The sequence below is a fragment of the Rattus rattus genome, chromosome 11 (genome assembly GCF_011064425.1).
Source record: "Rattus rattus isolate New Zealand chromosome 11, Rrattus_CSIRO_v1, whole genome shotgun sequence".
NCBI classification, from domain to species: Eukaryota; Metazoa; Chordata; class Mammalia; order Rodentia; family Muridae; genus Rattus; species Rattus rattus.
The window spans coordinates 4,380,952-4,394,791 of record NC_046164.1 but is presented as its reverse complement, the minus strand read 5'-3'; the positions used below and the strand labels follow the sequence as shown (position 1 = coordinate 4,394,791).

Here is a 13,840-nt window from a genome sequence, read left to right as displayed (position 1 = left end):
TAATGGATTGAACCTCTGATCCTTTAAACAGCCGCAGTTGAATGTTGTCCCTAAAGGAGTTGCCTTGGTCATGGTGTGTTTACAGCAGTAAAACCCTATGGAAGACACGTGGGTTCTGGAGAAGGAACCAGAGCCTCATGATGCAAGATGAGTACGTTTATGACTGAGATAATTTCTCAGCCTCTGTCTTGTTTCTTAAATTATTTTTGAAGTGTATTTATTTGTATTGTATGTGTTGGTACTCTGTCTGAAGGTAGGTTTGTGTGCCACATGTACGCACTGCCATGGAGGCCAGAAGAGGGCATCAGATCCCCTGAAACTAAAGTTACTAATGGTTGTGATTCACCATGTGAGTGCCGGTCCGGGGCAAGAGCACCCAATCCCTTAACCACTGAGCCACCTCTCCAGCCCCTGAAATTTTTGTTTAAAAGAAAAATGTCTTCTGGCTCGATAGTTTAAAACAGTCAAAGGAGTGAGATGTAGGAACTAAAAGGAGAAGATGGCGTTAGAATAGAACAACCATCCCAAAACTGCACCCTGCCCACATGCAGCCCAGCCCAAGAGGAAAGCCTGGGTTATATCTCTAAAAACAGAGAGGCGGCTGCTAACTCTCAAAGACCAAAGAATCTAATCAGGTCACTGAGATAAAGTGGATAGGTACAAACGAGGTTTATAACTCCAGTCACCTCCTTCATATGCAGCCATTGACATCTCCCCGTTCCTATACCTTTAGTCATTAAGGCAGCAGCTACACATTTCATGTCCTGGGGCTCATGCAAGCAATATCCACAAGAAGGAGAAGAAAGAACTTATTCTCTAGACTCAGAATTTCAAAAGCCAAGGATGGAAGGACTCAAACCAGAAAACAGGAAGGGTAAATAAGAAAAAATAGAACCAGAGAAGAGGTGAACTCTTAAACCTCAGAGGTTGCCCGGGAAAGTCTAGGGAACCTGGCGTGTCTCGGAGAGCTAGCCAGACTGCTACACCTCATTTGGGAAATTTAAAAGTTAAAGGCCTCTTTTTCACCTCTTGGAGATTAGGAAAGTGGTATGATCCCAAATAATTTAAAGGATATAAATATGGCTTAGACGTCTGCCTAAGATACTTCCAGAGGTTCTACCTGTATATCCTAGAGCACCAAAGGATTAGCAGAAAACTTGAAGCAGTTGAACATGAAGATGCTATAACAACAGAAGTGGGAGCACGCGGCAGGCACACGTACAGTGATCAAGTCAATGAACAGGAGAATAGATGCCTATCACACTGGATGTGTGTGTACAAGCACATTCATGAAAATTAAATGTCTCCACTGTGTCTTTATATTTAGATGGAATCTTAGGAAAAGCAAATGGAAACTTTATGTAGGTTAAACTTTGGTTTCTATTACTTTAAAAGATGGAATGGATTTTGAGAGAGAGTTGGGCTGTGGTTTGAGACTGTCCCCCAAGGATTTGTGGGCTCCAAGTTTGTTAAGAGGTAGTAACTAGTGAAAGTGGTTACGTCCCTGGGGTACTGTTGATTGGGATTAATGCAGTTCATTTAGGGCTCTGTTTGGTCCTATGAGAGGGCATGTCTAGAAAAGAAGAAGTTGGGCCACTTAATCTGTCACCTTTTGTCCCTTCATGTGACTTTTCCCACATGATTCTACCATTTCATACTGTCTGAAGTGGTGTCTTCATCAGTGTCAAGACTGAACTAAGACTTTCTGCCTCCAAATCTATGAACTAAACACAGTTTCTTTATATCAGATATCTTGTTATGGCATCTGAAAATGAAATAATTCATAAAACACTCCATCTTGGGGCCATCAGTTTTTTTAAAAAAAAAAAAATAGTAACAGTGTACCAGAGCTTGGCACATAGAACAACACATACAGTAAAGGTATGTGTTCTTTTACTAAAAATTATGTTATATGTGGATTAAGACAAGAAGTGAATTGCATGTTTCATTAGAGGCCTAATTATTTCCATCTTGCCTTCTCCCCAATGCACTAGGATTCCTGCCAAGGCATGTGGTAGCACCTTGCATTCAAAAAGGTCCAATCTGAATCTGAGCCTGACTATAGGAATCAATTTGGAGTAGATGGCAGAAATTGCATTGCCTACCCCTAGTGATCCCACATTTCCTTACTGGTTCTCTGTTGCTTCCGTTATCACTATAAGGAAGGTCACATTTGTTTATACACTCGGCCTTTGATCAGAATGTGGCACATGTGGAATAGATGCAGTGCTTCAAACAAGCCTCTATAATAGCAAAGTCTAAAAATGACTCAAAACATAAGAGCAAGTCAAGCAATTCATCAATGTATGAATGAATCAATCTGAGATAAACTGAGGCCAGACCACAATGTCAATATTGAGGTTTTGCATGATTAGTCCAACAACAATAATGTCAATAGAATATGTATGTCTTCCTGTTGATCATAACTAAAATATTTGTGAATATTTTGACAATACTACATAAGTTAAAAAATATATTATATATGCACAGTAAATTATCTTTTCAACTGATATCCAACAGCTCCATTCCACAAACAAAATAATATTTGCCATTATCCCTTCAAATCACTGTATACCATGACTTCTCATTCATGGTATCCAATAAATCCATTTTCTTTGTCTGAACACTCAATAATATAGATAAACATTATAGAAATGTATGCATATTAACAAAGATACAATTCAGAAAGCATAGAATTAAAAATAGAAAATTCCATATCACTGCTACTTGAGTTAAGATTTATGTTTACACTTCAAAATGGTAAAAACTCATGTTCCATTCACTACCCTTTAAAATGTAAGGATTATGTAAATAAAGCATTTCTCAAGGTAATCCTCATTCTCATCCTCTTAACAGTCTCTTGGATATTCTCCAAATCTTCCAACCTTTTGTTCTCATATTTTCTACATTATGAACTCATGAAACACAAAATACACATTAAAAACACTACAGTGGTTTTAAGATATGTAGATAAAATAAGAGAATCATATGCATATAAGATATGCATTATTTAGAATAATATAGTTCTTGGATTGGTAGTTTGAATGTATAGCTTTCTTGGTTATTTTGATATAATGATTATATGTTCTTTTAGCCTCTTAGCTTAAATTATAAAATCGATTTGTTCTTTTTAGTGTCAATTTCACTTTATTTTTAGAATAGATGATCATGTTGTCTGAAAATAAAGTCACCCAGCATGGATATATATCTCACTACTTTACTTGTTTGTACTAGATAGACCAATGACAATGTTAGACAGAAGTTATAAGTACCTTACATCTTGTATAAGACAGAGGATATTCTAAAGGGAGATAAAATACTCTATCCTGCAAAGTGCCTTAAGCTCAGGAAGTAAACAACTCAAAAGCGTAAGGAAGTCCCTGAAACTGAGCAGAATCACCAGGCCTCTATAGTTCCAGGTATATAAAAGCTGCAGACATCGCTTCTCGGCCTTTTGGCTAAGATCAAGTGTAAAAGCTGCAGACAAAGCAGACAAAGCAGACAAAGTAGACAAAGCAGACAAAACAGACAAAGCAGGCTGCCTGGAAGAGATTTTCTCTAACCTGTTGAGCTGCAAACTGTGTAGTATGCTGCAGGTTCCAGCTTTTGTGGATGTTTTTGGTCTTACAATTGTCTGAGTCATTCTTTGTCCAGTAAGTAACCCCTCATCTACACTCTTTTAAGTAACTTCAATAAAACTCATTGGACTACAATGTTGGAATTTAGTACTATCCTTATGTGGGTCTTTAACAGTACTTTGTCTGGGGTATTAAGATTGTTCCTCACATCTTCCCAGAAATAGAGTTACACAAGAAAAAGAAACATTCATTCTTTTATCAAGTACAATGCTACCTGTAAGATTTTTATGAACACTTTCATCATGTAGAAAAGTCTCTTTATACTCCCAGTTTGCTGAAAAATATTCATCAGGAACTTTTGCTATATCATTTCTAAGATTATGAAGACTTTGTAAAATTTGTATTTTGGTTTGGGTTGCTAACATAGAAAACTACACGAATGATTTTACAATGTTAGACTGATCTTGGATTTATGGGCTAAATACTATTTTAGTCACGATGCTTTATCCTTTAATGTAGTGGGCTAAATTTGGATTAAATTTTTTAAAAACTACTTTATTGAGGTGTGGCTGACATACAAAATTCTGTATCTATTTAATGTAAACAACTTAATGGGTTTGAAGGTAAGCATACTGTCATGAAGCCATTAGCAGAATTGATGCTATAAAAATATCCATCATCTACAAAGTTCTTCCTCCCACATTTTAAATTTAATTTCTTGTTGATTATTTTAAGGGGATAAGAACACTTAACATAAAACCTACCTTCTTAGCAAGGTTTTAACTAAGCAAGAGAGTGCTATTAATGCTGGCCATTGTGATAAATATGTCTCTCGGGATTTATTCATCATGTGTAACTGAAACTTTCTAACACTCCAAACCCTGCTCCTTTCCCCTCATCCCAGCCCTGGAAACTACCATTCCAATATCTGTTTCTATGAGTTTGGATAATTTAGCTTTCTCATATAATCATGTCCTATTTGTCACTCCACGTTTGCTGTATTTCACTACAAATGCTGTCTTTTGGATTTATGGTCACAAATATTTTTTTTTATGTGTGAGAGAGATTTACGTGTGTGTATGTGCTTATGTGTACACATGCACATGGGGCCAGAGGGGATGTGGGACCTGTTCCTCAGTCCCTTCCCACCCTAGTTTTTGGGTCAGGGTCTCAGTGAAGTAGGTCTTTTTAAGTTGGCTAGTCTGACTTGACAGGGAGCTAGAGTTCCTCCTCTTCCTGCCCGGTTCTGGGACTGCTTATTTGTGCCCTTGTGCTCATCTTCTATGTGTGTGCTGGGGAGTCAAACTCACATCATTATACTCACACAGCAAACACTTTACCAACTCAGCCATCACCTCCCCAATATCAATCTTCTCTCTCTCTCTCTTTGGATGAATAATATTGTATTTTAGATCACTGATAGATGACCTATCGGTGAATGGATAAATAAGTGAACATGTCATTTACATGTCTCCACTCCTGTGACTGATGTTCAAATGAGCAAGTGAATACAGATAATTCAAGATACTGGTTCCTGTTGCTTTGGATGTATACCTAGAAGCTAGATGGCTGGAACCTTTTATGAGGAATAGAGCATTTTCCATAGTTCCTGTTTCCATTTCCATTCCAAGATTACAAGGACTACAAGGACGCCTTTTGTTGTACTGGCATGTATGATCTTTTTTACATAGAAGCTATCCTACTAGGTGACGTACAATAGCGGAGCTTTGTTGTGTTTTCACATGATGATAGTAGAGTTTTGGTGTGTATTCCCATGATGACATTGAGCTTCCCATGTATCTGTTGCTGCCCACTTTTTCTTCATGAGATAAAGGTCTCATGCAGTGCCATTGTCCAGTTTTAAATTAGGTCCCCTGTCCCTGGGCCTGGCTCTGTTCTTTTTCTTGCTTGTTTATGTACTTTGGCCACTGACACGTTCTAAGACAAACGATTTGCTTATCATTCCCCCATTCTGTAAGCTGCCCTCTCGTTTTAAAAGCTATGTTAAAGACTTGTAGCTAACAATTGTCTATGTTTGCTTCTGTTGCCTATAGTTTTCCTGGACCATAAATCATAAAGAAGCTTGTTAGAAAATAATTATTTGATAAACCTAATTTTACCATTTAGAAAATGCAAATTTTTCATGGGGATGAATGGAATGATTCATTTTTAATAAAGAATTAAATCTTAGATGAGTATTTGCTATTTCGGGCCTTAGGTTATGTTCAACGTTTAATTTATAACCATCACTTCATATAAGCACGTACCATAAAAGACAAAGCAATGTGTGACATGTGTGGAGTCAACAGTAAAGCGGCTGCCCTCAGTACAGCCTCAGAAGAGCTGTACACGGGGAACTTGACTCTATTCCACGCACAGGTGTAAAGCTCACACTTGGGGTTCTCTGTAGTTCTCAGGTTTCTAATAAAGGCTCATGTACAAATAAGTAATTATGACAAATTGAGAGCAAATGCACTCATTGTAAATTTGAACAGAGTCACAGACCCTTTACTGACTACATAAGTAGGCTCCATTTGTCTCTTTAGTTTGAAGACCTTCACATGATGTTACTTCAAGAGGTGCAGGAAACGCTTTTTCTATCTCGTGGTTCTCCTTTTGAAATAAAACCAGACAGAAAGCAGGTAGCCAGGATCACTGTCAGATTCTATAGCCCACTTCAAACGTCGCCTCTATGCAAACGGTAATATCGGCACTGGTGGGCGACACTTCAGTCACGGGTTTATCGCTTTTCTGCATCTATGCCCGTGAGTGCTCCTGCAAGGCCACAGCTGAGCATAACTGACTGCAAGCCCAGTGAAATCATTTGTTCCCTGCCAGTCAGCACATGTCTGCAAGAGACACTCAGCGATGCCACACACTGCGAGCCCACACGAATGATGAGCTCACCCGCAGATGGGCTCATGTTCCTACCCGCACTAGGAAGTGCACTGGGAGTGTTTGCTTCTTCTTTAACCAAAGAGAGTCACCATTTACTCTTACTTGGTCGTTTCTCCTCCTCTCCTCACCTTGACCTCTGCAGGTGCAAGCCCTGAGTCACAGCACTGATGCAACGCCAGCCATATTTACTCTTCGTAACATGGGACAGCCCCAAAGAAGGAATTAAGAAGACTCCAAGGCTGGATGGGATTGGAAAAAAAAACTGTCTTCCCCTACAAAGACATCATCTTCTAGAAGAGAAGCTTGAACCAAGATAAGACCCTGGCTTCCGAGGAACTCATCAGTGGTTTGTCTGACAGCAAGGTTCTTCATCAGGCTCAAGAATCATAGTGACCAACAAGCCGAACCTAGTTGCTGAGGACCCAGTACAGTGAAAGTCACTTCAGGAATGTTCTCAGTATTTCCTGCATCACATCTCAAATGCTTCTTTGTAGTTCTGGTCTCCTTTTCACCTATTTTATTATTTTTTTTAACCACAGCATTTTTATTAGTTCTTCAGTAATTTTGTACAATATGTTTTACTCATGTTCACCATCCCCCAACTACACTCCCTTCCATAACTTTACTTCTTTTATTGTTTTATTGTGTATAAAACAGACCAAAAGAACAGAAGATCCAAAAATTGACCCATACTGCTACAATCACCCTGATTCTTGACAAAGGAGTCAGAACCACGTTTGAAAAGAGACAACCTCTTTTATAAAATGGTGCTAACTGGGAAAAAATGTTATCTACATATAGAAGGGTGAACCAAATCTTTGTGGCAAACCCTCTATACAAATCAATCCATGGGTTGGTGAGGTGGGTCAGTGGTTAAAACACCGAGTAGTTCTTGCAAACAAGTCTAGTGACTCAAATTCAACCCTTGAAGCCCTCATAAGTTTGGAAGAAGAAACCTGACTCTACAGAGTTGTCCTCTTAGCTCTGCATACATACATGACATATAAATCATATATACAATAGTAAAAACATTTTTAAAAAATCTCAAAATAGATCAGTGACCCTAATTTAAAAATAAGGATTTTTCTACATTAAGCAGAGGAACAATGTTCTCCTATGTGAGATGACATATTTATATTTTATATTACATGAAGGTATATTTCATATCTCAAATAATCATAATAAACATCATTTTCACAACCACAAACTAAAAGTTGATATGATAGAATAAGACATAGTAATCTTTACTAAAAAAAAAAAAAAAAAACCTAAAAAGAGGTAAATCCTGTAGAAGTATGGTTAAAAAAATACTGTGATCTTTTCTTTTGGGTTGGTTTTTTCTTTTGGGTTGTGTTTTGTTTTGTTTTGCTTTTGGTTTTGGTTTTATGTTTTGTTTTGTTTTGTTTTTGAGCTGTAAAAGCTAGAGGTAATATTCAAGGGATATACTCAAAAGTAGATTTTTAGTCATTTGATAAGCCAGGAAAAATTAATGATTTTTAGCTACCACTCTATTAAAGATGTCTTAAGGATCCCCAGACTCTCCTGTTTTAAGATAACCATTCACTTCCTGAGGGAGACAGAGGTTGTAGTGTCTACTACTAGGAAGCACCCTGTATGCTGTGAGCTACATCCACAGTGTTGAATGGACAGCCCAAGTGTGGACCAATTACAAGACATGAGGAAATCACAGAGAACAGACTGATGACGAATGCGAACTTGATGCAAACTTGAGAACTTTCAAAGAAATGTAGTTACCAGGTTCTCGAAAATTAAAAAGGAAGGAGGAGAAGGAGGAAGAGGAGAAACAAACAATATTTTGAAACTGAGAGCTAATTACCTCCCGACACTAATTTGGTTAATAAACCTATGGAGCTTCCCAACAAGACAACATATTTGTATCATATATATTGCATATATATACACATATATTCAATACACTCTCTCTCTCTCTCTCTCTCTCTCTCTCTCTCTCTCACACACACACACACACACACACACACACACAGAGCACAGGACTTTTGCCATTTCTGCCATTCACCTCACAGGAGAGCATCTTATATTAAATTTTGAAGCTTCTGTATAGAGAAGAAAACAAAAGGGAGTTGCTTTGCTAGTCACTCATCTGATAGGGGATTAATACTTAAAAATAGAGAGAGAGAGACCTCAAAAGTCAAACTCCCGAAGAGAAAAATGAGCCCATCAAGAAATGGGCAAATGAACTGACTAAATAAAAGATCTCAAAGCGGAAGAACTAATGAGCTATAAACACACAAAATATACTTAACATCTTTATCCATCACTAAAATGCAGACCAAAACTAATTTGTTTTATATATATATATAAATACATATTTACAAATATTTTATAAATATTATATATATGTAATTAAGATATTTTTGGCTACAATAAATCCTGATGGAAATGGAATGCAGGGGGAAGGAGCCCTAGATACCATCAATTTGAATATGAAGAGAGACAGTGGGCTTTAGGGAGATGAGGTAACTTGTCAAGGCTGTCCAGTTAATAAGCAGTAGAGTTAGATCTTACATATTCCCCCTTCCCAGAGCTTGTGCACATCCCTCTATACTGTTAAAAGTAATTGACAAATTCGAGATAAGGGAGGAAAAAATTCTAAATGGAGAAGCAGAGTCTAGCTAAAATGGAGAAGCAAGAGAATGAGAAACAGGGTGTGGAAACAATGATATTTTGGTGTGGCATTGCTACAGTGGGGGCATCATTCAAAACTGCTGTGGGCTCTATGTGAGCTCACTGTACTCCCAGAGTGCAGAAGTTGGAGATGGGGAGTTGACGATAGCCATGCCCTGCCCCTAGGGATTTCGGTGTTTAGGTATTTTTAAAATCATTAACCCTAGTCCCCGGGAGTGAGACATCAGAGAGAAGAGTTTGAGATCCTAGGATGAGGATGGACGGGAATGTACCTAAGAATTGATGTGGTGTTGAAAGTACAGGCAGGAAGTGAGTTGCTCACCTTTTGTTAGCCAGACATGAATCTTCCACATCACTGCACTGACCTGCCGTTCACCCTACTGTATATTACCCTGTCTGTCATGAAAAGTTTTGCCATAGAGGTGGTGAGGTCAGGCTTGGAGGTTCATCGCCCTGCAGGAGAGGGTGTCCTAGGGAACAAGGCTGAGCCTACAAGTGCTCTAGCCAGTGACTCAGCACTTCTCTGGGAACCCAAGTCGATCTGAGCTTACTCCAATGGCTGGAGGGACTTTGGGAAGTTCCAAAAAGTTGCTGTCCTGTCTGAATAATAATTCCAAGGAGTTTTAAAAAATTTACTCTGTCCTTCAGTTTTCTTGTAGAACTACATAGGAGAGGGCCCAAGGACCCCCACTACCATCTTTTAATGTATGTCTTATCTTCAAGAGCCTCATACAGAACGGGTGTTGTCTTCGTGTCAGATACTCCTTTCCATTCAAATGTATACTTTAGACATCTATAATAGTCTGTTTTGTCTTCAATCTCAAGCTTCCTTAATCTTGATATCTATATTCAAACCAGCCTGTCCGCCACTTAACGCTACAAGGGATTCTTCACAGACAACCTATTTCATTCGCACGACTTTATTAACTACAGTACAATGACACCCTAGAAATACTGTCAGTTTTTCAAAATAATGTTACACTATGTAAATCATCCGATAGCTAGAATAAACATCTCGTATTTTAAAAATTATAATCTTAAGGTATATCGGCTAACTTCCAGCCAGTTTGAAGAGGTCCTTGTTTCCGATATAATCTTAAAAGATCAGTACATCACAGCTTGGCTTGGCCGTTGCTGTACATCAGATGTATGTGGTGCTGTGCATCAGAGTCTATGTGTGGTGCTGTGCATCAGAGTCTGTGTGTGGTGCTGTGTATCAGCTGCTGTGTGTGGTGCTGTGCATCAGAGTCTGTGTGTGCTGTGGCACGGGTTACACATTTATGTACCTAAGTAGAGAGAATAGTTTAACCTCCGTGTCGCTGCTCTGGCACCATTTACCATTTCCTTTTTGACACGAGGAGGTCTTTTATTATCCTACAACTCATCAAAAAGTCTGGGCTGGGTGGACAGTAGCACCCAGGGACCTGCTAACCCTCTTTCCCAGCGGTGGGATTACAAGCACATTCTATCATGCTGGGACTTTCCTGTGTAGCAAACCTAGATCTTGGTGTTTATAAGGCAAATACTTCACTGACTGAACTCTCTTCATAGTTCTGTGCCAGATACTATTCTAAGCACGCATCTATCAAGCATTAAGAGAGGAGAAAGAGAAAAAGAAATAACAGTAAATCAGGCCTATTCCTGCCATAGGAGAATGAAGAGGTCAGACAACCACACACAGGTATTCAGTGCCCTAGAAACTGGTGGTCTCTGTGACCTCAGAACGATAGCTTCCCATAGACTTGAAGCCTAGTTTAACAGGGCCTGATTTTCTGATTTGAGATTCTGACTAATTCCAAATATCAGTTCTGGGGGCATATGTTCAAGAGTTAAGTAGCATATAGTTAGTCCTCTACAGTGAACTGGAGGGGCGAGGTCAGTACTAACCTAAGCTAATATTACTCATGCTCTGGGGTCATCACACAGTGATTTCTTCTTTTACTCTTCCGCAAGCCCATTTCCAGAATTCATCACCAAATGGATTGCCATTTATAGAAGGTTATCAATCCTCCTGACACATAACATGCTCACCGCCCCCTCCCCCTGCTCTTTCTGACTTCTAGATGCGACGGCTTCCTTATATGCTGACATTCTAGTTATGAGACTGACCCAGCCCTCCCTTCTCTAGCTACCTCTGCCATTAGGTCACGCTCTGCCTGCTTAATTCCCACTCCTAATTGTATTCGTAGGTTTCCCACACAGGATGCACAGTGTGCCGTTCTAGTAATACCTCATTGCTACTGTGTAGTTATGTAGACCTCTTTGTAGTATAAATTCCTGGTTTCTGTCATGACTGCGATGACTAATATCTCCATGTTTTATCCTTAAATTCTCCTCGTGAATATTAATGAACGAACTAGAAATGTAACAACCATGTGTATTTGTCTCTCACAAAGTCGAGATGTTCTTCCCAGAAAAGTTCCCATGACTAAGTACTTATTTCTTTGGGATGATTTCAGGGCTGCATATGAAGCAGCCCTCCAGCACTCAGACAGAGTGACATGCTTCTGAAAAGAACAAGGGAGAAGAATTGTTCTCACTCTCTTCCTTCAAAATGTCTTTTTGCCATGGTGGCCTGTGGCCAAATTACCATTACATAAAATAGGAGTGGAGCTGTCTGGTGGATGTGGAGGATCCTCCCAGGGAGATGGGGTGGATTGGAGGAACTAATCCTAAAGACCTTGCCATGCATCTTTCTACATCCTGGCCCTCTGCGTTAATTACAGAGAAGCTCAGGTCTTCCTTTCCTACCCTTCTTTGCTTGCCTTTCGGCTTTTGTAATACACTAGGCTGGACAGAAGCCCCTGGGAGAAGCCTGAAGACGGTGACAGTGTCTGGTATAATGAATGACTTGTGACATATGTGTTGAGTCAGGCACAAGAGACTGTCAGTGGATCCCACAAGAGGATTTGCCACTTGTCATGATGACAAGACAAACGTGAGCTCGGATACATGCTGAGAAAGTTTTCTCCACTGGGAAAAACTGTGCACTCAATACTACAGCTGAGAGATGCAAACAGTTTGAAACATCGCTCACTATTTACAAGTTACTAACATTAAACACACATTCAAATGACAAATACTCGTGACATTTAAAGCCCGGAGGTCACCAGTAACATGCAGTGACGCAGGAGAATGATAGAGGCTTCGTTCAGGCGCTGGATATGGCAGGAGATGGAACACTTGATGTAACTAAGAAATAAACGCCAAGTCGGGGAGAAAATGGAAAAAAAAAAAACTTGGATCCATTAAATGAAATCATAGTAGCTTTTCTCCTTTTCTCTGCTCCTGGCTCTATAGAAACAGTTCGTGACAGTCTGATGGAGGCTTTACAAATGTGAGCTTCCTCCTGCTCTCTTCTCCATCCTTGCCTTGTACCAAAGTCCATATCTTTGGGCTCACAAATAATTTGACTTTATTTGTATACGTATTTTTTATACTATCTTTCATAATGTTTTAATGTACAATCATAACCAAACAATATATACAATAAAATCTCAATATCTCCAGCTTGGACCTTACCATGTACAGACCCCCTTCTAAGGTTTTCTCTCTTTCTCTCTCTCTCTCTCTCTCTCTCTCTCTCTCTCTCTCTCTGCTTGGAATGTTATTCTCTCAGATGTTTCCTTGAATTATTTTTCTTCCACTTTACCTAGGGCACTGAATCCACCTCAGACCATCGAAGCAAACATTATGCTGTGATTTATAGAGCTGTGTTTGGGGCCACTGAGGGCCCAGAGTGCAAGAGACCAGATAATGCGTGCTGTGAGTGTGCTCATGCCTTGGGGGAGGGGCAGGTGGAGGGAGGACACAGCCTGACTGCCGCACAGTGAAAGCACTAGCTGTAAGAACATCACTAGCAGACCATAGACACCACAGAAAGTAGCAGGAGGGAAGTAGAAGAGAGAAGAACCAACCCTTCCCTTCAGATTTACCACAGTGCCAAACCTTGGCAGAAGCCAGTGGCTAAAATATACAGGCCAAGCTGTCCACAGGTCATAAAGACCGAAGCAAGACAAGGTAGAGTGGATCCAGTGGGTAGATGAGTGACCAGGACTGAGACTCTACTCAATGGCCACTTCTTGAAAATTATTATTCGTGATGGATATCTAAAATGGTGTCTCATCCATATTCTTTTCTCTTACTAATCCTCAATGTGGCACTCATCTTTTACTTGACATGATTTTCGATTGATTGAGCTTTTTATGCTGTTTCCCACAAATGTTTCAACCTCTTCAATGCATGGACCTCATCATTTTATAAAGTATAATAAATTACAATTTGTAATGTCTTCTGCTGTATAGCAAGAGTTCATTGAGCGGACAAATCCAATCTTCCCTCTGCTATCTGAAAGTATTCATGTTTGGTTCAATCAGAGACATGCTGTAGACTCTCGATATTTCTAAATAAATTAGTCACACATATGAAGTCTGTATCCAGCCTTTTCTAGGGTCTAAAATATCATTCTGGTTACCTTAGTTACTCTTAATTAAAACATCAATTTAAACATGTCATAATAAACATATACACATATTTCCTCTCTTTATTAAATTACAAAAAAAACTAATTTCAAAACTAAAGGGAATAACAATATTTAGTGAACACGACCCACTCCACTGCTCCATGCCTGAGCATTCTTTAAAAGGTGGGTGACACAGAGGGAATGTAGTACATTCTACAGACAAGGTATTTAAAAT

General features: G+C 39.3%; 1 protein-coding gene across 1 annotated transcript in view; it reads right to left on the bottom strand.

Annotated features, from left to right (window-relative positions):
* Window positions 1-13,840, bottom strand: part of Mthfd2l (methylenetetrahydrofolate dehydrogenase (NADP+ dependent) 2 like) — an 86,000-nt gene that overhangs the window by 32,349 nt on the left and 39,811 nt on the right. The gene's annotated exons all lie outside the window — the stretch shown is intronic.